Source organism: Anarrhichthys ocellatus, unplaced genomic scaffold (assembly GCF_004355925.1).
Source record: "Anarrhichthys ocellatus isolate YVR2014 unplaced genomic scaffold, GSC_Weel_1.0 scaffold6, whole genome shotgun sequence".
In the NCBI taxonomy this organism is placed as follows: Eukaryota; Metazoa; Chordata; class Actinopteri; order Perciformes; family Anarhichadidae; genus Anarrhichthys; species Anarrhichthys ocellatus.
The window spans coordinates 7,028,614-7,056,173 of NW_022280036.1; the positions used below are offsets into that span (position 1 = coordinate 7,028,614).

The 27,560-nt window shown below is 42.8% G+C and overlaps 1 protein-coding gene across 2 annotated transcripts in view; it reads left to right on the forward strand.

Moving 5' to 3' along the window:
- mafa (MAF bZIP transcription factor a) overlaps positions 1 to 27,560 on the forward strand; it is a 76,617-nt gene that overhangs the window by 23,425 nt on the left and 25,632 nt on the right. Inside the window, exon 3 of one of the 2 annotated variants that reach the window (XM_031846049.1) lies at positions 5,882 to 15,204. The exons of the other annotated variant lie outside the window; for it this stretch is intronic. The gene's annotated coding sequence lies outside the window, so the exon portion shown is untranslated. Of the gene's footprint in view, positions 1 to 5,881; positions 15,205 to 27,560 lie in introns of those variants that run through there. 2 annotated transcript variants of the gene reach the window in all.

Below are 27,560 nucleotides of genomic sequence, written 5' to 3' on the forward strand. Positions count from 1 at the left end.
TGTGTGTGTGTGTGTGTGTGTGTGTGTGTGTGTGTGTGTGTGTGTGTTTACGCAGCTAAATGTGCACATCTGTGTACTACGTGGTTAATGCACTTGACATGAGCCTGACCACAAATCAAAGTGATGGCTGGTGAGTACCACATAAGAGAACAGAAATGAAGCAGATAAGTGTCGAGATCAAACAGACCTTCCCCAGTCGAAAGCTCCCCAAGAGGGGCAGGAGGACGGCAAAGCACTGCTCAGTGTACGTCTCATTTACTAGAGGCAGCACCGCAATCGCTAACGAGGTGATAACACGGACAGACGATGAGTTATTAAGGGGGAAAAAGATCAGCTTTGTCACTTTGCTTTGCTCTCTCTGTGTGCCACTGCATAGTATTGAATGGCATCTCTCCTAATACATTGTACATGTACAGTATATAAATAGAAAATACTATTATATTACTGCAGTGGCTATGTTGTATGTAAGTCTGAACTGAGATCAGAGCTGAAGTGGTCCAAACACAGCAGACAATGGGACTCTGAGGACAGATGAGAAATGGCATTGATGAGAGGTTTCTGTCACTGAGCTGGCTGGGAGCCAGAAGTGGACTGTGGAGTGTTAGAGTTTGACAAGACTGAACGCTGTTTGTCTGACAGCCAGCTTACTGCTCTGTATCTGAGACCAGATCGTAACCAGACCAGAGTCCTTCTGCCTCCACGTCTCTCCCTCCTCACCCACCCGACCCCTTTTTTCAGGCATTTGATATTTTCTCTCCCCTTCTCTTTTGCCAGACATGTTTAGTCTTTTATACAACATTTTAAAAGGCAGTATACTTCATCATTTTCCGATCAAATTTGTCCTACCTTTTTCTTGTCATTGTCTTTACCTCTCTGTGCACAGGGGTTCCCAGGGGGCATCTCTGGTGTGTTTTACAGGGGGGGGGGGGGTGTATGTGGAAAGACTGTGATGTAGCTCATACTAACAAAAAATATAATTATATATAATTTAATAATATACATAAATAAATAAAAGAATATATAAAAAATAGGATTTCATTAAAAAATATCTCCACATATTCTTATCTTCGAGGGAAATTAGTCTGACTCCCCGGTGGTTATAAGCCTGTCATTGGCCGCATATTTCACGCGGCATTCTCCTCCCCATCTGCTATCTGCGCTATCTATTTTGCAAGGGCACTCTTGCTGTATCCTGTGGTTAGCGGTGCCCAAGATGCTTGTGATTGGTTCACAGAAATTACAATCAAGCCAGAGTGTTTTTTACCCTATACCAGAATGGTAATGTGTGGAGCCAGACCTTTCTTTTGCGCTGTGTAGATAGATTGGGCTATGCAAGACTAGAGGAAAATAAACACAGAAATAGCATTACAAATGGCTGTGTCTTAATTAGACTCATTGTTCTGAGTGCACAGGAAATTCCTTTGTTTCCCATCAAGCCGAGTGAGTTAACACCTTAGAAAAAGAAGATACAAAAAGTCAGACCTAAACATCAGGATCACTGTCTTGTGTGGATGTGCAGCCACAGATACACCACAGCAACTGTGTTTCCTCTGCTGTGACGTGTTTTTGAATGACTACATGAAGCCATCCCATCTATGGAAGTGCTACGCCAAGGCGTACTCAAGTCCTTCTGATAGGGCTCTGGCAATGCATCAAAGAGAAAAGGTTGGGAATCACAGTATTCAGTCTAACATCTTGGGCTCCCACTCTCCCGAACTGTCTACCTCCGTCACCGCCTCATTCACCTCAGGTATCCGTTCAGGAGCTGTGTTTTAGCTGGCTCTACTAATGACAGTGTGGCAGAAGCAAAGACAGCTTTATAATAGTAATTCCTCCCTACTGACAACAAAATTGTTCTGAGGGGGAATTATTGACTTATCTTTACCATTGTCCCTGCGGTACAAATTCAACCACAGAGCCATGAATACAATAGCCCATTTTTACACTTGAAATAAGGCTTGTATCCAGCTTCCTCTCCTTTTGTGTTCTGTCAGTGTAATACTCCAAAGTTATTTAGGTTTCTGAAAAGGATAGATTTGATAAGTTACGTCTCTGCTGGAGGAAATGTGCAGTGTGTGGGTATGATGGGGAGTGTATGTTGTGAGTACTGCATTGAGAAAATGCTATTACATAAATGGACTAAGCAAGACAAAGACTTTGATATTATCATAATTAAAAGTGAGCAGCACCATATGGTGAGGGAGAGGAGCTGCACAAAAACAATCAAATTGAAAGCCTCTCAGTGAACGGAAATACATGAAATGCTCATTTTTCAGCCAGAATAACTGACAAAGTCTAAACGTACACTTTACTATAACCTTCTCCTCTCCTCTCCTTGTCCTGTATATGTGTGTGTGTGTATGCCTGGTCAGTGCCCTGGGCCCTGCTAGGGGTCTACAGTATACTCCAGGAATAGTCCAGTCACGTGGCCTCTCTGTGGGATCTGTTCCCCTGGCAGGAAGCTGTTATATGGTTACAGTTATTTTTGTTGTCTGTCTGGGGATAGTTTTTACTGCGCTCCAGAGGATCAATAATTGTCATAAAAAGACTGCGTCACTCTGTGCCCTCTTGGAGCAGGACAGTGAGGTGGTGTGTGTAGGTTAGGGAGGCGTGTGTATGTGTGTGTGTGTGTGTGTGTAGTGTACATATGCAAGTGTTTTTCTGTATTTAAATGTGTGAGCATGTAGAGGGAACATTTGGGTCTTGCGTGCACATTTGTGCGAGTGTGCATGATATTATCTTCAGTTTCTATATGAAGGTGAAGTGAGTTGTCAAGAAGTGCGAGTCTGTGGGAAATGTGTAATATGTTATGTGAAAGGAAATGAGTTACAGACAGTGTGGTATGTTAGGCTGTGAGGTGTTTTTGAGATCCCTTACAAGATTTGGTATAAGGATGGGGGGACACGGGTTAATTACAGTGCATCATTTAATTTAACTGCAGCCCGCATTGTTTTTATTTGATATAATACAAATTGCCCTTCATGGCTTTGACCTGTTATATTTGTCTGCTCTTCTATTCGTCCCTTCCTGTCTGGAAGGCCACACCACGTCCCTGTCCATAGCATGTCTGCCGGGTATCTGTGTCTCTCCTATAGCTTGTCTACTGTATACAGTATATGTGCCATCATATCCCCGAAGCTGCAGTCAACCCTGGGGACTCAGAGAGGAGGTCCTATAACAGCGCAGGCAACGGAAGCTGGCTCCTAGCTAATTGGTTCCTGTGTTAGCGGCACACAGAGACGGTGTCAGAGTCAGCACTTTCCCTCCCTCTTCCCACGTTCTCTCTCCTTTTCCCTTTCTCCATCCCTCCCTGCCTGCCAACCACAGATGCCGCAGGTCTGATATCCCTTCAGGACGCACGCCTGAGCTAATATGTACATTGCAGGATGTTTGTGTGTTGACAGAGGATTTAGGTTGTTGCTGCTGATGCCAGTTTGAAGCAAAAATTTTCATCTTAGAACATATTCCCCTTGTCTTCTTCTGTCCTTTGTACTGTATCTGCCCCCTTCATGGGCAAAGCAGATGAAGGTCACTATATGTTACTGTGTTTATGTCGCCAACCCCCCCACCAAAAAAACACCGACCCTCCTTCAGCTGATGGCCCCAATGACAGGGAAGGTAGACTGTAGTCCAGGTAATCACAGCTTTAGGCTCTAAAATGTGTGTAAGGATGCTTCCTCTGTGTGTGTGTGTGTGATTGTGTGTGTGTGTGTGTGTGTGTGTGTGTGTGTGTTTCATACTGCAAGAGGAGATGACTATGAAGTGTATCCCACTGAGCTGGAGTGGCCCTGAAGAAAACAAGCCTTTTCCCGCTCTGATCACAGACTATGTGTCTGGTCAGCCACAGCCTGATGCTCTGTGTTTATCTTTGCAGGATGTCCTCTCGCAAATGGGTGCAAACTTTCTGAGCCTTACGTTCACGCTCACTCATAGAAATATTATCTTCTACATTCTCAAGCTCCTGCCAAAGGGTAAATACTGTACCTCTGTACTTTATTTCATGGCAGTTACGGTTGTTGGGAAACAATTTCATATGCACTCCTGGAGTCAGTTTTCAATGATCATTTGATATGACCCATTATTTAGTGTCTGTGCTTTGGTTTACGTTCACTGGCCCTGTTTTTTCAATCCAAAAACTAAAAATGATGTATTACGTCTGTTGTTATGTTTCGAACAAAAATCTGTGGTTATGGAAAAACATGTGTTTTTTATGGTATTAAACAAATTAGCACATCCCTTCTCATGGTTCAAGTCAGCAATATATTTAACCAAGACCACAATATTCCCTAACCTTAATAGGTAGATTCAAACAATACCCAGATGCCAATATCTACTGTACATTACAGCATTATAGGTCACCACTTTGTGTTACTATCCATTTGCTGTGGCTCAGCAAGCAAACAAAGTGTGTGATGTCACAGAGATGGGAATTTGTACTAAAAACAAAACGTTTGGAAAATAACTGATTTGACTCACTCTTTTTCTATTTGTGACCAGTACAGACTGGAGAAACAACTACAGTGCAACACTTTCAATGTATAAGCCTGCGAGTATTGTATTACGATAGACTTGAACAAATGCTAACTTATCTTTAACTAAGTGGTCCCAGGAGATGCCTTGTGTGGCAGACCATTGTCTCCTGTCACACTCCTCTAACATTGCTGTAGCATCCCTCCATCCCGACGACTCCAGTGCTGACCTCCTCTATGAGGGTGGCAGCCCAGGCTCGGCCACTTCTCTGCCCCATTGCATTAAACATTGATGGAGCTGTAAGGGAAGGCTGGAGCCTGTCTCATACTCTGGTCTGGCCCTTGCCTATAGCAGGTTTCTTCTATGGCTGCAAGATGTCTCCTTTCAATTTCTTTCCCTCACTTTGCGATTAACATCTTTGCTGCCGCTATGGTTATTTGAATGTGGCCGAATGAAGTTGTCTGCAGCAAGTGCTAAGAGAGACATCAAATCTCAAGAAATGAGAGTGATACGTGTTTGCTGCTGCCTGTGGCCATTTCACAGCAGTGAGACGTGACTTCCAGGAAATGCGTCTGTATTTGATTCCTGTATTTGCATCTCTGTCTATGTGTGGTGCATTTATGTTATGCATTATGACTCTTACCACAGTGCACAGTTATATGAAAGGAAGTGGTAGGAGACACGAAACAGCAAGACTTTCCTTCCTTTATCAGTGTGTGTTTGTGTGTGTGTGTGTGTTTGTGCGTGTTCCAGTACTGCTGCATAACATCAGAGCACGGTCTTAGCACCTTGCTATCGCTTCATTTTCATGTTGGTTTGAATAACACCTTCAGATAATTAAATAATTGGTTTAAAACAAGAATCAAAATAAGTGTACATGCAGTGGGTACCAAATCTGAGTAGGCTACTAATAATGGTATGTTAAATGTGTTCTGTCTTTGCCACGAAAATCCACATGGCCAGCAGAACAAGTCCAAACACTTACAGATCCAAGAGGGATTTAGTTGCCTCCACCCTCCCTCACCTATCCTATCCTTACCCCACAGAGCCCTGCCCTGGGAGATCTGCCCCACAACCAACAAGTGGTGGAGTTGAGCAGCATACCAGACCAAATACTGAGTCCTGTTAAGACTGAAAATGTATTTATAGAGTGCAATGTGAGCCGGGTACGGGTATTAGATCCTGAGAGACGTTATTATATAGCATTTGTGAGAATTAATGTGGTGTTTGCGCATGTGAATTTGCAAAGTCTAGGAGAAAGCTTTTTTGTGTTTTCATGTGTGTGTTCATGCAGTGTTTGCATGTGTGGATACATGCCTGTAGCAGGCTTGTGTTAATCAGGATCATGTCTGATTATGTGGCCATTGGGAATGGAGGTTTTATAGACGATTCTTGTGTTTTGTGCTGGCAGACTGCTGTGTTGGGTCCTAAGAAAGTCTGCTGGCAGATCTGGACTGGCCCCTCTGCCATTCAGCCCTCAGGCAAACTTCAAGGCAGCACGGCAGAGTACAGTAGGGCTTTTCTCTCTGAGCTGAATTACACATCCTGCAAGCTCTCTTTATCACAAGGCACACACTTTAGAAAATACGATCATGATACTGAGCAAATACAAAGGAGATAAAAAGGTCAGGATTGCAATAAAAGTTACTTCAATTGATGTTTTGGATTTTCCACCTACAACAATCAGTTGTGATAAAATCATCTGAATTGGCAAAACTAAGATTAAGGTTTCTCATTAATTTGAGGAACTCAGACCAGTTGTCTGCTTCAAGGAGAGACAGTCGCATGAGAATAATCCTAAGTGAAATAATCACAGCTCTGAGCAACAGCAAACGGGGATGAATAAATAAGGCTGACTAAATAAATGATCAGTGATTGTTTGGCTCTAAGTACTGTTGCCGTAGCTCAGCATCCTGATTTGGTTGAAGCCTTCAGCCATCCCTCAGCGGAGCTATGGTCTTAGCGGAAGAGAAACGGTTAAAAAGCCCCATTCTTCTTCATACCTTCAATATTCAATGAGAGCGCTAATTGCACCATGCTGAAAGAAGAAAAAAAGAAAAAAGGCGGAGGTGGGAGAGGGGAGGGATCTACTGGCTTATGGTCCGTAGGGGGAAAATAAAGGAGAGGAAAAAAGGGGGATTTAAAAAGTTAGACATATCCTCGGGAGGTTCCTTCCTCTGTGTTTTTACCTGTGTGTCTCTTAGCTATAATGCTAATGCTCATTAGCCAGTCTGTGTGATATCCGCCGAAACATGGCTACTGTTAGCGACCGTCACCGGGAGCACTCTGGCGAAGTGAGTGCATCCAGTGGTTACGCACACGCTGTTCTGTTGTCAGCTGGAATCCAACTGTATGGCATTTTTTTCCTTTTTTGTTTTACCTCAAAAGTTAGTTGGAAAGATATCTCGGAATGTATTCGCTCAAGGTGCACCCATTTGTGAGGAAGAATTGAGGGATGCATATGCATTACAAAGTCTTTGTGTGTATAAAATGCAAGCGCAGCACTTTAGCCTTCCCTCATCCTTCCACCCCCGTTTCTCCCTTTAATCTTTGGCTGAGTTATAATACAATAAGTCCCTATAATCATTGGATCTTCTTCTCTCGACTTACCTGGGAAAAATGAACGAGTTTAAACAGGGAGGCAGTGGAAAAAGGGAAAATATTTTACCATTATTTATTGAATAAAAAACAATGGTAAAATATCATTGTTTAATGAGTTTTACAATTGAACCTGCTACGTATGACCACAAGGGGCAGTGTACAGGACGTCTGTTTTAAGGTACCAGGCTGCAGTGTCTCCTTCTCCTCTCCCCTACAGTCAGCCCTTTAACTGCCGCCTGGTATTCTGCAACTGAAATACTGCTGATCTGAAGTTTTTCTCATAAATCACGCCATCCACCAAACAAAGCAATAAAGATGTTTGTTTGCATTATTGAAGGGAAATTATTGGCTTGGGTCAGCTTTAAGCAGTGGTCGGTGTGTGTGTGTGTGTGTGTGTGTGTGTGTGTGTGTGTGTGTGTGTGTGTGCATGCACACATCCTTAAAAATACATGTTCACTTGAGTGTGTGCTTGCCAAGTATTTTTTCTGCTCGGGAAAAAAGTAATTTGCTTAAGAAAAGCATATTTTGTTGAGTTGACTCGCTTTTTCACACAGGAATAGTAATTTTGATTGCTCAGCCAATCAGAATTCAGTTGCCTGTGTGTATTTACTTACACTTATTGTAAGTCGCTTTGGATAAAAGCGTCTGCTAAATGACTGTAATGTAATGGAATGTAATATTTGAGTGTAAAAGTGGTAATGGCGGAAAGGGGTACATACTGGGTACATGCACGTACTGGACATATGTGATTGGCTGCATCTCTGTGCTTGTGGATATGAGTTTGTGCTCTTTTAAGTTCCAGTTTTGTACTGGGGATCATTTACAGCTCTCGACAATTTTATATTCAGCCCATTTGGTGCTATTTCTATTGATCACACAGGCTGCCAAGTGCAAGCTCAGAATACAAGTTTCCCTGAATTGAACTCTTTCTCTCTCTTCATCTGCTTTACTTTTAACAGCTTGACTTCCTTCATGTTTCTTACACTGATACACAGAATCCCTTTCAACAACCTTTTTTTTCTCACTGTGGTGTGTGGTTATGTGTTGCTTACGAAGATGAGATGATATATATATGATGTAGTTATGAAGGTGCAAGCTTATCCAACAGGCTAATACAGTGTCCTAAACCGTGTTTTCAGTGCACACACAATCCCCATGTGACTAATCTGTGCCTTGTTTATTTACACGCACTCTAATGTGATTCACACTCTAGATAATATAAAAATACAAATCACTGACCGTCACATGACCCTTTGACTTTTGTGTGTTAAGCGGTCTCTTTCTTTCTCTTAGTGAGTCACAGATACCAAGATAAATACAAGCAAGTGAACTATGTTGGTTAATTTTACTCAACTTTAATCAATAAAATAACTCTAGAATCACTTTGAAAATGATACAACTTTTCTACAAGTGCCTTGGACACAGAATGTTGAATGCATATATTTGATAACTTGGCAAGAGTCAGGTGACACACAGCACCTGTGTAGGATCATTTCCGCCTTCTTGCTAATTAGAAACCAGCAACTCGACTGACCAACTCAGTTGGTCAGTCAACAGCATTCCAGCTTAAGCAAGCTTGAACCTGGTACACTCATTAAAACCAAACCCAAGTATTTGATTTGTGGCCTCAAGGCTTGTGTGCAATTCATGACTGCAAATGTGTGTGTGTGTGTGTGTGTGTGTGTGTGTGTGCGTGTGTGTGTGTGTGAGATGGAAGCGTATAGGCCCGTCCCCAGTTGCGCTTGAAACTTAACCTGGTCCATCCTGTTCTGGGCTTTTGGCTCTACTCTTGTGGTGTTCTAGCATTCAGCACTTCATCTGAGGAGGAGTTTATGAGGGTTTTTTGAGTGCTTTGCATAGCCAACACACTCCTTTCTAACCGAGATAGTTCCCTAAGAAGGCCAAAGCTTCTCCTGTTTCCCCCTAGAGAAAGTTAAAACACAAATAATCAAGTGTCAGGTCACTAAGACAGAGCAAAAGGAAACAGGAGCAATTGCAAGTAGAAGGTGTGCATATAAGAAACTGAAAGACATTTAAGAAGGACATTACCGTTTGCTGTCTACCTACTTTTAATACTTTTTATGATCCTGTTTACTCTGCCTCCTTACCCTTTCCGCTCCTCACTCTCTGTCGCATAGATGACTGATAGTGAATGGCTTCCTAGAAGGCTGCTGCAGAGTGAGGGGGTGAGAGACTACCTGCTTTTGTTATCTTAACACCCAGCGGCATGCAAGAGACAACCATCAAACATTCAGCTCCTCGCTTGACATGAGCAGACTGCGCTGATGTGGAGGGAGCTGGTTGTGACATGGTTGGTGGAGTGAGAGTACACTGCATCCTGGGCCTGGCAGCTTTATGAGCCCAGGGGGAACCATAAAGACACAGGCTTTCAGGCCCTCAGCTGCTCCCTGTGTTAGGGTTAGAAAAGCATGAGGGACAGGGACAGGATGCCTGTTTGGTCAGAGTTCATTCTTATCTAGGAAGCGTCTTCTCATTCACAGTAGCAAGAGTGAAAGTGGGTTACTTCTATAACCAACTAAACCTTCCATCATTGCATTCATTAATTTACAGCCATATACATGTACGACCACAAACTTCCCTCTTGCGGACAAAATACAAACTGTACCTGTACAAAGTCAAATGAATAGGCAACTACAATGTTATACAAGCCAGTGGTCATATGCAGACACAAACGCACGCATGAACACACTGGGAGAAAAGATTAGTTCCTTCTTTTCAAATACCTGTGGCATGTCGCTGACAGATGGATGGGTCAGTGTTTGTTTTAACAGCCAGGTCTTTGGACGACAGGAGGAAGCTCTGGGACAGCTATATCAGTGTTTAGACAGATACTACTGGGCCTGAAAGACACACATTATCCTTCCCTCAGGCCACTGCTCACAGAGCAAGGCAAAGGTCACAAAAATGTTAGACGTTTTGCTTAAACGTACCATAGTCATAATTTGGAAATATTTACCCTGCTTGATCTACCAGATGGGTCGTTTTTCAGTTAGTGCAGGTTCTAAATTTGCTTTTAAATAAGTCTGTCATCTCCGCTGGTAAACCCTGCCCATTTAATCGCTAACAAAAACCATTAGGCAGAGGAATGTTTTAATATGGCCATGATTTTTTACTGTGTGTGTTTGCCCTTGTTTTCCAAGCTTTCGTTGTGACTGGAGGTGGCCCACTTGGCAGGAAGTTTAACAGTGTTTTATAGAGTAATCCTCAGTGTCCCAACCTCCTCATGGTAAGCAGTTAATGGGACCAGGTTGAGGAGGAGACAGGGACAACGTAAGGAGCACAGACTGGTTTAGACACAATGGGAACACACACACAGGTCTGCATGGGCATGTATTCCACTGATGGAGAATAGAGACTTCACCATCTGCAACTCTAAGGCACTGAGGTACGCATACACACACTCACAGGTGCACAGAAACACACAACTAAGTACAAAAGTCACAATTTAAATTAATATTAAAGCTAACGAAACTATAGGAACAGTGCTGAAAGACATTTTGTTTTAGGGACCACCTGCAGCAATGTTAATATAAATACAACAATGCTGTGTATCCCTGTTGTTGTAAATAAATGCAACTGGCTGAGTGACAAGGTGGAGGAGGTGTGAGACAATGGCATCCACAGTGGTGCAATGGCACGCTGTTTTTCAAGGCATGTGAGCGAGTGTTCCCTTTACAACCTCTGACAGTAAAGTGTGAATCATCAGTTGTTTCATCATCATCACACTCTGCCTCCCTCAGGAACACAGTATGGGGGTTGTGACCACTCCAGCCTTGTTTTCTAGTGATGTGTGAGCCAACTAAGATACGCGCTTTACCCTCTTTTCTCCCCGCTCTTCAAAACAACCCCGCGTTCTCTGTCTCTGTCACGCTTCTCACGCTCTCTGCTCGGCATGGTTCGTCTTGAAGTGCATTTAAAAATAAATCACTCTGTTGTCATTGTTCAGTAATATTTAGTTTGCATTGTTACACATTCTCAAAGTTGAGTTTCAATTAGCAGCAAGCTTTTTGCAGATTTAAATTATACCGATTATGATCAGATCTCCTCTCTAAAACCCAAAAGCATCTTATTGCTCATCTCTATATTACACTTAACAAGAGCAACCACAGCTCCCCTACCTGCTTTTCCAAAGAAAACCTGTGGTAAAGGTGGCCACACTGAGGTTCACAGATGTGTGCGAGCGCTGGATTGTGTGTGTGTGTGCGTAGCTGCAGGCTCAAACCTACATCCGTGGGGGGCCGAGAAAAGCGAGAGAGAGAGGAAGGTAGTGAAGTTTCTGTTGCAACAGATACAGTATCATTTCTCACCACCTGAAAAGTCACCGGAATGCAGCTACTGCTGCTGCTGAACATCTAAAATGCCCGCTGACATGTTCCGCTGAGCGAGCTTACATAATGAATGTTGGTTTTCAGCAAACTGTCTTGACAATAAATTATCTGGATTTATTGCAATAGTACATAGTGACCCAGGCTTTCTGCTGTTAGAGACAAAACAACTAATGCATCCAGGTATGTAGGTGCGGCGCCTTTGTTGTCATGTGCGTTTGTGTGTGTTGTGGAAAGGAGTTTTATTTATAGTTATATTGTTTGACATTTCTAAAAATGTATTACTTGTAAAAAAAAGGTGTATTGAATTGCCTTGGAGGTGCTGTTTTCAAGCCCATAGACAAAAGTTGACACATGAGAATTCGGATGCAGTGTAATATTTTGAGGCTAAACATTGCAAGTTGTTTTGGAACAAACTACTCCACCTTACGTACACATGAATATAAAACATCTTGTTAATTTCCAAGTGTGTGCATCAGATCAGGGGATGCACAAGTGTGTGTAACTAAAAGCAGAAGTGGAGATAAACAATTGATACAGTGAAGACAGACCAGTGGGCTTCAAATATAGAATAATCACTTTTATAACCAAAGTAAAGTACTACTCTGTTTCTTTAATCCTCAGATAACAGCAGATGGTCAATATTAACTGCAGTCTCTGCTGGTGGGCTTGATCTGTCACAGGTTGCAGAGAAAAGGAAATCTGTGATCACCTTTCACAGAAGTGTATTTCTATCCTCTTTGTATTTCAGGTATTAGGATAACTTACTCAATGCGAGTCTAAAATGTACCTTCAAATGTGTAATTTCTTTTCTTACAGTTGTGTATGTTTTATTCTGTACTGTGATTGTCTGATATGAGCAGCACCTTCCCAGCATTGCGGAAATAATGGTATCTATTTCTGTTCCTTCCTGCCATGGCTTCGAGCAGGCATCCATATCTTAGCACAACCCCATCGTAGCTCTCTCTAGACCCATATCTCTGTCAGCCTCACAGAGTGAAACGCTGCTTCCTGTTTGGTTTGTCCAACCAGTGCCTCTTACTGACTGCTCTAATGTTCCTATGTCAACTTTGACCCTACTTAACTGAAACCACTGTTATCAGCCTGCTTCGCCCCAGTCACAGGAAGTCATGCTCTGAACTCATGGCCTCAGAGGCGGTTAAGAAAACAGGTAAAAAGAATGAAAAAAATTCACTCAGCAGGAACATGAACTGTAACACAGTCACTTTGTAAATGCTTTTAATGGACGTAGCTTGCATGCTAAATAAAAACAGAACAATAAAAAGTAGTGATATTAGAGGACAAATTGATGTTTGTTTCACTTGGCTATATATTATTGATGTTGTGCAGTATGGGTCTGTATGCATTGTATTGTAGTCCTCTTCCCATTTAGATTAAACAAACAGCTTAAGGTTTCGATCGCTTCTGGAGTCTATCTGCGGTGTAATTATCATCTTTCATTCACCCTTTCTGAGATGTTTTCTATTTGACTGCGTCCTCCATCCTCCTCCATTTCTGGTGTGCTCTAAACCACTACCCTCCCACACAGGGCGCTGCAGCCCAGCAGCAGAAGGGTGAGACGAAGTAAAACATTTAAAAAGACAGGCCTCTTTTGGCTCCGATAGAGCAAGCAGTCTCACACGGCTGGTAGGCACTGTGGCTCACGCTGAATCTGAGGACAGAAAGCGTGAGCTCGTGATAAAGCTCCGTCTCCCAAGTTACGCTGTTGCAACAGATCCAAAGTTGAATAAACTGACAAAATATCTGTTGGGAATCTTTGATGAGTGAGTAATGTTAAAGCGGAGGAAGAGGAGTGGCGAGAACTTGCATGTGTGCATCTCTGTGGGAGTGCACACGGGAGAGCGGTTGAGATTTGAAAAAAGATGACGAGACTGAAGATGTGAAGGAGCGACAGACAGCGCAGCAGACCACTGAGTGTCTAAGAAAGTGAGCGTAGCACAGTATCCATCAGCCTTAATAGAAACACGCACCAGCCCATTATGGAGTGGTGTTTGAGAATAAATCATCTAACAGGCCCCTTTTCAAAGCATTACCCTGTCAAACCTAATCTAACCTACCTCTGTCTGCTCTCCCCTCCCATCCCACACTGCACCCCCTCTCCTCTCTTCCATAGTGAGCAAAGCCGTTTGCCGCCTCAGGCAAGGGCTGGGAACATAAGAGCAAAGTCACAGCAGAGCCGTAGATTCTAGTCACCACCACGGTGTCTCCTCTTAGGCTGCATGCTTTTGCTTCAGAGGAAAAGTCCCACATTGTGAACCAAACACTCTAACTCCATCAATATTTGTTTGGTCACCCGTCGCAATGTTTCGGCCTCAAAAACAACACCATTTTTATTTTCCAAGCACATCGTGAATGCATAACTTGTAAATGAATTTGTTTGCGAATTTGTCGAGAATTTTAGAAGAAGAATGCCGGAGCCTTTGGAGGACAAAAGGAAAACAAGTTAATAGTCTTTTGATGTGACCACTGCTGCAGTGAACATAGATGAGAACTGCCTTCCTCATGTCTCCACTGTGTCTGTCACACAATGCGGTTTTCACCACAAGACACATCCCCTATCCTTCTGGGAACCATAAGGCCAACCTCTATGACAGCGCGGCAAAGCAACAAATAGACTAGCACAGAGACTCTGACCGCGAGAAAGGAGTTTTAGAGAAGCCTGCAGACTGATTGTAACTCTAATGCTGCTTAAGGAGGAGCAACTACTTGTCTCTGCCTGCACAGAAGCTTGTCTCTTTATATCAGATTTATAGCATTCACCACATTTGCACAATTTGACTCCTTGTAGGCTTTTTCAAAATGAATTGTAAGTTTGAATATTCATTTATTTTTTTACCTGCATGTTCAGAATTAGCATCGTAATGAATGTCAGGGTTTCTGATACATGAGAAGTGTTTCGCACAGGTTTGCATTTCCGTTCTCACTTAAGGACAAGCCCCATTGATCGGTTGGATATGGGGCAATAAACCTCGTGTGTTTTTCCATGGCTCCCTCCAGTTCTGAAGCAGGCTGATGCTCCAGGCTGCTATATGTGTGAGATAGCTCGGTCCGCTGACTGACAGCCCTGGATAAGGGATAGTGTGTCTCCCCTCAGTGCCAGCACAGCTAGAAGTGATAAACACTGGCAACCTGATCCAGAGACAAGAGACGCCTCTGCCTCCGACAGAGTTCAAACTTAATGCACTTCTATTCTTCTTAGCCAAGTCCAGATTTGCTTGGCTCAACCCTGCTGAGCCTGACATGGCCTGGCCAAGTGGAGGTCAGCAGTGGCTATTCCAGCAGTTTTTTAGACCACTTCTGATTGGCTCTTCCTTTTGCCAGTCTCTCTCATCCCCAGTCTGACAGAACATCGCAGTTTCAATCTGTCAGCTGCCTCTACTTTATAGCTGGGTCTTTCAGTCCCTATTATTCCAAAAGCTTCTCCTGTTCAATATTCCTATTGCACCAACCGGACCTGAGCATTCTCTCTGGTCTGGAATATTTATGGAAAGTTTATTTTATCTAGTTTTTATTGCTACTCTTGTGCAAATAGGCCCCCATAGAGTCCCTAGTCCCTGCCTTTGCAGTAATGGCAATGTAAACATGGAAAGTAATTTGAATTCTAACAAAGTGGAGATTAGCTGGTGACAGTTTGTGGCATGGGCGATTATTTCTAAAATAATCCTGTTTTGATATGCATCTGCGTCCCGGCAGGAATTTTCAATTTGTTTTCCCATTGCCGCATGTAAACAAGCTCTAGTGTCTCCTTATCATGGCGTCGCACGGACAAGGAAAGAGTGTATGCCTGCCCCCCCCCCCCTTTCCTTCTTCCATCTCACCACACAACCTCTCTCCTCCATCCTGCATCTGGTTAGAGTCGCTGAGCAGCCGTGCGAGTTTCAACAAGTCTCTTTATCGAGAGCAGGTAGAGTGTTTTATGTGTGTACCTGCAAATCATTTGCAAACATGAAGTCCTCAAAACGCACCCCCTGAATATGTTCTGCTTGAGGGGTTCTGCCCATTCCCCGTCTGAATAGGCAAATATGCAACATGGCAAAATGGCCCATCCTACCCACAGGCCTGGGGCATGTGATAAATGTTTCCACATTTGATTGTCAACTAGGAGTTATGGAAAGAATTGACTATTTATTTGAAATAGTCACAAAAAAAAAAAATCCACTTTAATTTAAAGTTACAGACTTCATCCAAAATATTCCCGATAAATGCAATAGTACAAAGATGTATTGTTGCGAGTGTGATTTTGCTCTGTCGTAGACATTTACTAGTGAGGAGGTATTCAGACATTTCACATGGTGCCTGCAGAGGTGGCAAAGCCACAGAGAGTCCTGAGCAGCGATATATTAGCTGTTTGCTTACCCTTCTTTCATGTGGATTGAAAGCCAGGGGGCTATTTATCTCTCGCTGATTGATTGCTCCTGCCTGAAGCTAATCAGCATGTAGCTTGTTGTGTCTTAATGTTTATGGGGATTATGCGAGGATAAACATGGTAATCCCCAATGTTGTGCAGGACTTCCAATTATCACGCTGCTTCGCCAAAAATAAGGTCACCATAGATTTAACCTATTAATACAATATAAGCCAGCCAACACCCCTACGCTGTTAATTTCACCTAAGTTAAACCTGACTTCATTCCGATATTCAAGCACCTGACTGGAAGTCAAAAGTGACTCATCTCTGCTACAGTAGGTTGTGATTGGAGCTGACCAGCTAGGTTAGGCTGTGGTCACTGCTTTGACTGAGGCAGGCTTCCTCACAGATAGAGATAACAGGCAGAGGTGAATGTCTAGTCCATGCTGACAGTCAGGATCGATTAGGGATGGATCACTTACACGCAGCGATCGTTACAACCCCACCCCAGCGCTCAGGTGGAGCCATGGAGTGACTCACAGGAGCGCAGAGAGGTGATGGTCCTGACTGAATTGTGCCCTTGCCCAGATGACAGCTACATTAAAGAGTTATGAACAAAACTTTTGGCAAAAATATCCTGCAAACTCTGATTGACAAAGACCGCATGATTGATAAAGCTCCTCTTTCCACGCCATTAAGGGTGAGTGAGAAAAGAGGATGCAGAATGGCCTGGCTCTCACTGCCAGCCACCTCCATATCCTCCCCTCATTAATCTCCTCTAATACATTCACTGCAAAGAGCTGCTTTCCCGGTGAAGAGCAAGCAGGCCTTAAATTACAATACAGTGGAGTGGAATCATTACTACCTTTAATGTTCCAAATCTAATTGAGGCATTAATTTAAGTAGAGTCTCTAGTGAGGATTATTCATAACTGCTTTTTAATTTAGAAGGGTGATCAGCAGAAATATTCCCCGGATCAGACGCAAAGTCCCTCCTCTGGTTTCCCCTTTCACTGCTTTTCAAAGCCCCTTGACATTCGGAGGGTGAAGCAAGAGAATACACACGGCAGAAAAGAGACGTCCCTGTTATTATAACAATAAACACAAACAGTGCAGCACGTTTGGTGCGTTTCCTTTTCATGTAATGTAACGTAATGTTGCTGCACACAGAGCCAAATTACACACTACGGTGACAAGACAAATTATATTTTATCCAGGCCCCCAGAATCAAACTGTAGCCTGCTGAACTATACTCTATTATCAGCTTTTGTGAATTAGTTTGTGGTATTTTAAATAAATATGAATGATTTTGACATATTTTCCACATAAACCTCAAGAAGAAAAGTAGAGGCCTCCTCGCTAGACTTTGAAGAAAGAGTCCATTTGCAGAGCAGGGCCTCAAATATTTGATAACATTGCAGGGCCCCACAGGGCACAACATCGTTTTTTTTATTTTTAGTTAAATGGCGCATCTTGCAAAATAAAGATGCACCAGCCAAATCCCCCCAACAGAAACACCTATGATGATAAACAGACCATTTATTGTAGATGGTAAATCAGTTACATTTCAACAAATTTGAGCAAAAATGAGAATCCTCAAGTGTACTACACACAAGTAATAGTATAGAAAATTCAGGTAGCCACGAATTCGAACTTTAAATCATAGCAAAGTCATGATCAGTAGAAAAACAAGCTTAAACACAAAAGAAGGAGCAGGTGTGGTGGTGTAAAGAGCTGCGCCTGCAAAGTGCTGTCGACATGAAGATGAGTTGTAAAAGCTAACCCGAACAGAACGCTTGTATAAATACGTCGCTAGTTAACTATGAGCCTCGGATGGAACAGCACAAACGACTGATGGAAACTGGACTTCAGTGTTCGGCCTGGATGAACACAATACACCACTAATGCATAGTGAAGCTGCATGGGGACTTTGGGGCCCCTTAGGGTCTGTAGTCCCAGGGGAGGTTGGTCAGTAATTCTGCCATATCTCTCTACAGCCGTAGCTGTCGACAGACTGGTTCTTTAAAGCATACTGTGGTGATTAGGTGTGATGATGAATCGACAGACGGCGATTCTTTTAAGTTATCAGTTCCACAGCCATGACAATGAAAACAAAACTCTTAAGTCATCCGTGCTATTTGCAAAGGTTGCCAGTGCGCTTATTTCTTCGTTAGACAGGCTAGTGTGAGAGAGTAAAGGAACATTTTCTTTATATTGTGTACCGTATACCTCCAGCAGTGAAGTTTTTACAGGCTGTATTTTCCCTTTCAAATCACTTACTTAAACGGTGAGGCTCAGTGGGGAGGATTATGAGTGAAGGAACTCCAAATTGAACCAATGCAGCCAACAGAAGCCCACGAGACACGGGCATTTGAGTTTTGGGACTCTAAAACACACAACCAAACAAGAGCACTTTTAAGGGACAAGCACATACGCTCACAGAGGCATGCACGCATACCCAAACACACGTGCGCACACACATGCAGACGGACCATGCCCCAAGGGACTTGAGTCACACCGATACAGTCGCAGTCCCCCCGTGGCACTAGAACCAGGCACGGCATGCCATCTGGAGTTGGGAGGAGGGTTTGTTGGAGGGGTGTTGAAGCCGAGCGGTACATGCTTCGACCGTGTGGCTGACCATCTGGCTTGGCATACTGTGTACCAGTAACTTTGAGCAGTCCTGCAAGAGAGAGGAGGGAGATGGATGGGTGGAAATGGAGGGGTAGATAGCTGTAGGGTTAAAAGCAGTCAGAGTTTAGTGGCAGCGATTTGATTGATGTATTCGGTATAGCGCTCTCTCTTTCTCTCTCTCTGTCTCTCTGTCTCTCTTTTTGTAGCGAAAGTGAACTCAGTCCATTTCTGCAAATGAGATACTTTCATGATAAATTAATCTTTCGCCTTATTTTTAGATTAATCATTGATCTAGTAAAGTAAACTGTGAAATATGCCAATCCGTTATCCAGAGCCCACGGCAACGTCACGTCTTCATATTGCTTATTTTGACGATTGAGAGACTGAACAAAATGTACAGATTAATATTCTGTTGATTGAATAATTGATTCAGGATTGTTTCAGCTGTAAGTACTTTTATTACATAAATGTGGAGCATTAGTATAATCTTTTGAATAATTCAAAGTTTCCCTTGCATATATTAAAGCAGAGAAGGTTGAAAATCATTCAAATTACTTGATACTGAAAGGTAAAAATGACTTCATTCTATATCAGCTGTACTGCAACAGAACAAAGCCTAGTTTGGGTACTCTAACATAACTAGAGGAGCTGGCGTTTGTAGGGTGGAGAGACTGAGGAACTTGACCCCCTGCCTGTGGGATGACTGCCAACAGACACACTCGAAGCATTTGTAGAGGAAAGCTCCATGGCCCTTTTCTTAGCGCACAGATTGAGCGAGAGAGAGAGAGACAGAGACAGAGAGAGAGAGAGACGGAGAGAGAGAGAGAGAGAGAGAAAAGAAGAGAATAAGAGGATTTATCTTATGAGCCAATGTGTGGCCTGACTCATCTCTGCATTAAGCCAAGTGAGGTATCCGCTTCCCCTTAATATTTTATAGTTTCCTTCAAAGAGTTCCTGCTCCCCGTACTAAAGGCGCTGTATGGGTTCAGTGAAAGAATTCTGACTTCCTACCTGGTATCCTGGACCGGTATAGAGTTACTCTTCAGTCCTTTACTGATCTCACACTTTCTCTCCGCAGAACAATGACTGCACACTACACTTTAACCCACAAGCAGTATTCCCTCTGAACACTTTCAGTGAACACGGACATGTTGTCAGCTGCTTTAGATGAAGGGAAACAAAGAAAAGAAAGGATTGAACATATTGAAAATTTGCATGACGAGGATAAAAACAACTTGTGGCTCCTTGGACTGGCATTAGCACATGAAGGTCCAGCAAGAAGTAATGAAACAAACGCAAATTCGCAACAACTGTGACCATGTACGCATATGCATGCATTCACACACTTATGAAAAACAAACTCTGTTCAGTGCAATGATGCCTCCTACAAGAGTCTACGACAGACGGTTCACAAATTGGGCCATGGTACGTGTCCATTTAGAAGTTAGGGCGCCTTTTTGTTTTAGGCCACTCTCACTGCCACACCCCCTTTTTGCTAATTAGAATGAACACAAACACACACCTTCACACCTACACGCTTGACCTCCATGCCAAATTACAGCCTCCTACGGCGAAAACTGTGGCCACCACAGGGTGGGGAAGTTTTTGTTGACTGACCGACCGACAGAGTGAGCTATAGAGCTGCTAGTCGCAGCTAAAAATATGTATGTACTGTATGTATTTATATTGGTGCCCAATTACTGACCAGTCAAAGAGACTAAGAGTTTTCTAGAGACGGATGAAATCTGGTACTGCTTTAACTTCAAAGGCAGGGAAGGGTATAGAGTTCCTAAACACATCATGAATATTGAAGATTGTAAAGTCACTCTTTCTGATCTGAAAGAGAAACTTTTTAAGATCTCCATCCGCCTCCTCAGCCCCCCAACTTACAGTAGCCAAGCTGATGGGCAGCCCATTAACTATTTAAATGCCACAGAGATGTGAGAAGTGGCCAGCATTTTAATGAAGAACAGACAGCAGATTGGCTTCTGAAGGGACCACTCTGTTTGTGATTACCATTACTGCAGCTCATAGTTACATTAGGTCTGGATGTTATTAAAGTTACATTGATATTTTCTTTTGCCTTCTCGGCAGCTCCGTTTTTATGTCTGCAAGTCAAGACAGTGACAAAGTGCTACTAAATCCAAATAGGTCTGAGTCAAAGCCAAAGTGTCATCCATACTTCCTATTTCCCCTGAGGGAGTTCTCACCTATCCAGCCTTCATGGTCCTATCTTGGGCACTGTGCTAATAAGGAACACCCCATATTTAAGCTGGGTGAGGCTCTGTCAAGAATTCTGGTTCAAGGCTATGGGTACCCACACTCAGTTTAAATTGAGAGATGGGGGTTAGAATATATCACTCCTTCAGCCATTAACTCCCTATGATTAGGTAGGGTACTGTGTAGCTACATTGGTCTAGATGGCTAAATGCAGTAAGAGCGTAGTGGTATATTGTCATTGGCATTTAGGAGAAAACAAAATTTCTGCTAGGTTCACTGGCAATTTTTCCTAATCAGGAACTGTATTTTGTATCTATATTTAAGAAATGTAAGACTTTTTGTTTGTGCAAATTGAAAACAGGGGGATGAAAGGACGGGCACAGACAAATAGTGAACATTTCATTATATTGATAAACACAAAATCCAGCCAGAATTCAATTTCTTAAAACAATGTACCGCAATAAAATCTGTTGAATAATAACATCATTTTTAGGAGACAGAGATGCAAATCTGCATATAAAGCATATATGTGTAATCTCTAAGATCCAATGTGAATCTTGAGTAACTTTTGGTATTTTAAAACTTTAAAGCGTGACTGAAAAAGATGCAAAGAGCAGAAAGTTGCTTGGTCCTTGGAAGCAGTGTTTGCATATCTTCAAAGCAATTCTTTACAGCAGATTCTGCCTCTCATCTTTTCATCTGAGAACAGAGTCTCAGCAAGTCTTAACCTCTATGAATATGTGAAATGACTGCACTGATTAGAGTTTCACTCATGAAGCACTACTGCAAAAAATATATATTGTCCTTTATGATTTAAGAATACACATAAAGCTAAAGCACAGTTCTGTTGGGGTTTTTGTCTGGCTCTTTTTACCCTGAGACAAAGCGACAACAGTCCCTTAGCTCCCTTGGGCAGGGTGCTTAGTGGCTGAAAGGACTGGGAGAGGCTTGTGTAAAAGACTGAAGACATGTCTCTGTAAATACACATGCATCTTTGCACTGCTCTCACTTCACACACAAGCTCTCCCCGGCAGAGTCAATAAACTGTTTGTTTTAAGTGTCTCTCTCACTTTCATTCACTCTCTGTATCCCTTGCTTAGCTCTCTGTAGCCATGATATGAAATGCCTTTCTCTCGCTCTCGCTCTCTCTGCCCTTCTGATGCAGTGCTCAATCTTGCGCTGCAGCGCAACAGGAAGCCGTTTAGAGTATTGTCCCCACCATTGTTCCAGTCTGTTTCTCTCAAAAAGCTGTTATCGCTTCTACGAAGCGCTCTGCTAGCGAAGACACAAAGATTTGTTGACAGTTTGCCGCTGCTAAAATTGCACCCTGGAGGTTTGCACACTTAACATGTGGAACATATAATAAATTAAGAAGAATGAGATGCAAACTTGGATGATGGAGGATGTTCCTGTGAGTGATGACAGCAGGGTCCTGTACTGTGGCAGGGACACTGCAGTTTCCACTTTGTTATCTCAGGGCCCTCACTCGAGCTTTCCTGTTGCTCTCAAACTTTTCTTCTCTTCCTTGGAAACAACTGTGCTTTTGCTCTCTATATATGGGGGGAAACAAATGCATTATTAGGGTGAGTGTTCATGTTCACACTTGAAACACCACTGTGCAGCACAGTGTTGTTATCGGTAAAATAATCTCTGAACAACATATATAATAGGTAGCTTTTCTTAGCCACTGCATGTTACAAATCACTTGAAAGAACCCCAGAAACAGTGCTGCGGTATGCAACTTTCTGGCATAGTCTCCCACAGTCCAGTAAGACTATTTGCCATGAACCATCGTTCCAAGAAGAAACCACTGTTAATCAATGAAGACAATTTTCAAATCTTCAGAAAAATCTTAAAACTTGAGCCATTCAGTCCAATATAGATTTGAAAGTCACCAAGAGCTGCATGTTATTTTAATGTCATCTTAATATGGGCAGTCAACTGGCTCAGAGAAAAACACTCATGGGCAACAGAGCCCTAAAAATGTTTTTGTGTGCATGCTATATGAGTTTGTTAGCAACTTTTATAGAAATACAAGGCAGATTTCTCTGAGCTTTCGCACCGCGAGACATCAACCAAGCAAGTTGTGCTAAACAGGTTGAGTTGAGCCTTTATTCATAGAAATAACAAAACAAATGTTCCTTTTATATTAAAAGCCCAAGACATTATGTTGTTTATTCGTCACACTAGCGTCAGACCTTGAGTGAACGAAATACTCCACAACAATCCTCAAACTTTTGTTCACCAACAAATCAGTATGGCAATTACAGAGAAGCTCTGAAGTACCAAGTAAATGTTCCAGTAACACAACATTATTAATTGGATGGTAAGACCTATAACTTTTTGTCCATAAGACCAAACGTAGATTGAATGCGTTTGTATGTATAATCTACATATGTAATTCAATATATAGAAAGAAAGAGACAGAATATACACAACACAGATTCTCACAAGTGGTCATGGTCAGATGGGTGTGAGTGCCCCTTGACCTGTCCTCTCTTGTCTTGTTTGATGCTTAGAGTTTAAGTCTGTTCCTTGACCCTTGCTGGGCTAAGCTGCTTTTTGGATAATCAATGGACTTAAGTTAAAGTTAATTGCCATGTCACAATATCACAGACACCATAGACTCACCATTGAGGACAACGTTTCTGTTTGTGTGTGTGTGTGTGTGTGTGTGTGTGTGTGTTGGGGGGGGGGGGGGGGGGTATATAAGAGGATTGCAGGGACCAGATGTCTGTGTGTTCAGTTTTGGCTTTAGCCCAGACAGGTTCAAGTCAGACTGGCCTGGGCAAGTTCACAGAAAAAAACAAAATACTAAATTTTTATTTTTCTGAAAATGATGCATCGCGTTCTATTAGAAGCCATTGTGTTCCACGGTGCTGATAGTAACAGTATGAACCATATTATAACAGCTAGAGCATGCATATGTTATCACGGAGGGTTAGAAACATCCCCCCATAACTTCAAGACAGTGCTATACAGGGAAGCTAGTTTCTTTTTTCGCATAACATTACACTATAACCTTTATGTAAATAATTTAAAGTGCTACTTCAATTATTCATCAAAAGTGCCTACAAAGCAAAGGGAGCTCTCAATTCCATTTTTAATGTTCATTATTGTTGTGACTAAATATATTTTTTGTATGAGACGTCACTACATTGGATTATTGACGCCTGCCTAAATACATAATGTCAATGTATGCAGTCTTCATAATGTTGCCATTGTGTCTCTGTGTACAGTGGAGTAGTGTGAAGCTGCTTTTGATGTGGAAAGGTATTATATATAATCTGAATTTGTTTAGTTAATAGGTAGTGGATGTTTATGTGCAGATGAAGACGCTCCTCTGGTTTCGGTCTTGCGTGTCTGTCTTGTGGGGAAGAGCAGCTAAGATCAATCTGGAGGCTACCTGCTCACAAAACAAATGTAAGCCTGTGGCTGTCATACTGGAGACAGGAGAGAGATAGAGGATGAGATTTTAAAATATATACTGTAGCAGTTGAGAGGCCACACAGGATATTACAGATGTGATCCCTATTTAAACCCCCCAAACCTCCAGACGTCAACTTTGTAACATCCATCATGCAGCCCTCCTGTCCTCTCTATGCGATGAGGGATGTATCAGACGACAGACCTGAGCTGGTTACCACAAAGGATTTGGGAGTAGAACTACCTCTTTGGGCCTGTACCTGAGGCTGGAGGCACCCAACTGTAGCAAGCTTTTGTCACCCTGTCACCATCTCTTTTCTCTGTGACTTATGTCCCCTCCGGCATCTTTGGGACTCCATTACCCCTGTGTGTATTGTGGGAATGTTAGGACCTCCCTGTGTGGAGAGCGTGTGTCTCAGATTGATGGGCAGAGGTCTAACTGTGACCTGGCTGACTTTCACTCTCACTCTTATTGAGAGATGTACGTGGTGCAGGCATGAGGCTTTTGTGTATTATGGGAGAGGATTGTGAGGTCCTTGTATACAGGGCCTGGGCTCCAGAAATTTCTTGAGATGAGCACCATTGTCTCACAATGAACATAAGTGCACAAAAGGTGAGAAACCATGCGATGATGATCGCGATGATACGTGAAGAAAAAAAGAAGACAAAAAAACGGCGTAGTTTGGCATGAAATAGTGCTTGGGTTATAGTTAGGGTGGTGTGTATTTGTATTGTGCATATGCCTCAACATTAATGAGCCTCAATCTGTTGTGACAGAGCAGCATTGTTGTACTGATGACCTTTGACCTAAAGTTTCAACTCAGTATCCACTTTTACAGTGGGGTTACAGCGTGCAGTTTGGTAAAAATGTAAACCACTAGATTAATACAAACAACATATTCAACATGCTTTTTTGTGCTTGATTCCACACTGTCAAATTCTATATCTTAAATAAGCTTTGAGTTGCCTACTACTCAGCTAATTAGCCTCAAATTGTCAGTGGTTAGCCTTTTATAAGGCAAAGGTTAAAAAAAATACGTTTTTATGTCATGCTAACATATTTATCATCCATATCACTTCATCAGAAATATATTTTTATATATTTTGTACTGCATGGTTAACATGTAAATCGACCTTTTCGCGTGGTGGAATCCTTTCCACTTCCCCTCTACAGCGCCTGTACACATCTAGTTGTCAGTTCATTGGGTTGAGAAGGGTAGTGGTTTTCTTTTGTTTTTTCTCTAGAGAAGAAGTGCAGGGCCCAGAAAAGAGAGCTGAGGCTTTGTAATCACCGTCCTGTCTCTGCCTCTGCATTTCTCAGTCTGTGTTTTCTGTTAGTATTGGAGCTGACAGCCTGTCAGTGGAGGAAGGGCTTTGAACCTGAGGGCTCCTCTCTCTACCAAAGGCTAATCGCTACTTCAGAACAGGGGACTGCCCCTAAACAAACATTTACTGCTGTAAAGACAGGGTCGGCCCCTAACGATGTAGGTCAGCGGGGCTTTTTACAGCAAGCCCTTTATGGAGACGGATGCCAGAGATGCACAAATAGCAGGACATTAGCTGTCAGCGGCACCAGTAGGAGGCAGATCTGGCCGCACTTTAATAGCTGTTTGTTGGTGGAGAGGAAGAGCCTCATAAAGAGGAGACTCTTATCCTCTGCGGACCCTGTGTGTTTGTGTCTGACCACAAGACTGACCACAATGAAAACAACCAGAACAGTCCAGTCCAGAGAAGAACTGCACTCCATCTGATAATTGCAGTGCATCCTCTTATCTACATGGACCACAGAGCAGGTTAAAATACTCCACAGGCATCTTTATATCGTACACCACTGTACATGATTTCTTAACACAGAATATACATCTTTCCAGGAGAGTGCAATGTAATACTAAGATTTTTCTGACAGGATAATCAGTTCATCCAACAACGCTTTAGTTGGTGACAGTGCTGAGGGTCTTTCTCTGCCTGAGGAGCTACACTCTCCCAGTCCACATGCTCACACCTTTAACGACTTCTTAAATGTCACAGAATGTCAGGCGGAGGGATAAAAGCAGAGGACCTCCTCATGCTTGCCAGTGATCCTCGGTAGTTTTTACTATGCTACAGTGCTGCCGGGCAGGACATATGCACTCAGGTGTGGCCCAGATTTCATCGGACGGACCGGTGACATGATTAAATGCACTTGCTTCTAAGGAGCCAAGTGAGAAGAGCTCCTTGTCAGTGAAAGAGTTCTGACTGAGCACAGCTTGCCCTTACAAATGTATCCTTTGTGCATTCTACTAAGAAGAAAATCATCTATCACATGCAGTTTCATAAACTATAACACTTCAGATTATAAAGCATTCTCTGTAGAGAGCCAACAAGCTCCCTCACTAACAGCACAGAATATATTTTTTCTCTGTTCAGAAAGATTTAAGATCAGTGTAAGTTGACTGTGTATTCCCAACGGAACGGACTACTGCTGTGATGAAATAAGCATCAACTCTGCTCAATTTTCCGTTGAGCTAACCAGGCAGCTCATCTCCATTAGTGTTAGTCTAACCAGCTCTGCTCTGGATCTCTGTAGCTGTGATCTCGCCAGAAGCCAGCTGGGTGTTGTGAGTGTGTGTGTGTGTGTGTGTGTGTGAGTGTGTGTGTGTGTGTGTGTGTGTCCGCCTGCACACGCTTGTTTGATTTTGTGAGAGCTCAGTACTCTGAGCCCTACAGCTGTGAGAGATCTGAGTGTAAGGCCATGATGGGGCTCCGTTAAGCTCAACAGCATGAGCCTGTATCAATTACGCTGCAACAGCGATACGAACACAGCGTGCAGTCTTCAAAGACAAAGACTTATGACCGCCCAGTGTCTCCTCAGTTGCTTTTGGCCACAGAGTCAGCTAAATAACCTTCAGACAACTAACACTAGGAGGAGGAGAAGGATATATATATATATTCAAACGATTCAAAACATTATGATGAGCACTTTATTTTTAATTCTGTTCCATAATATACCCTGGAATAATGCTTTGTGTACCTCATTTTTAATTTGCAATTAAATAATTTTAACTGAAAGAGAGACATCATGCCTTGTGACCTGCCTCACCTCTTGGTAGAAAATCTCTGTGGTCCAGTGCTCCTTTGAACGTCATATGGATCTAGTTCCCGGGCTGGAGACTAGTGGTATAGATGAGCTATAATCCATGTAGGTCTATCTCTACTTGCAACCTCCTTTCTTATACCTTTGTACCTCTATATTCAATACCACTCCAAAGGCAAGCCGATGCCTTTGAGGACTCCACCAAAGTTTGAGAGATTCTGAAGGTAAAACTGTCATGCATAATATGTGTGGTATTTTCCTAGACTCCTGGTTAAGGGAATGACTGCCATATCACCCAGTCAGCTGTGGACTGTAGCGAGAGGGAGAGGGCGTGTGTGTGTGTGTGTGTGTGTGTGTGTGTGTGTGTGTGTGTGTGTGTGTGTGTGTGTGGTAATGAATGAAGGTAAATGGCAGGGTATGAAG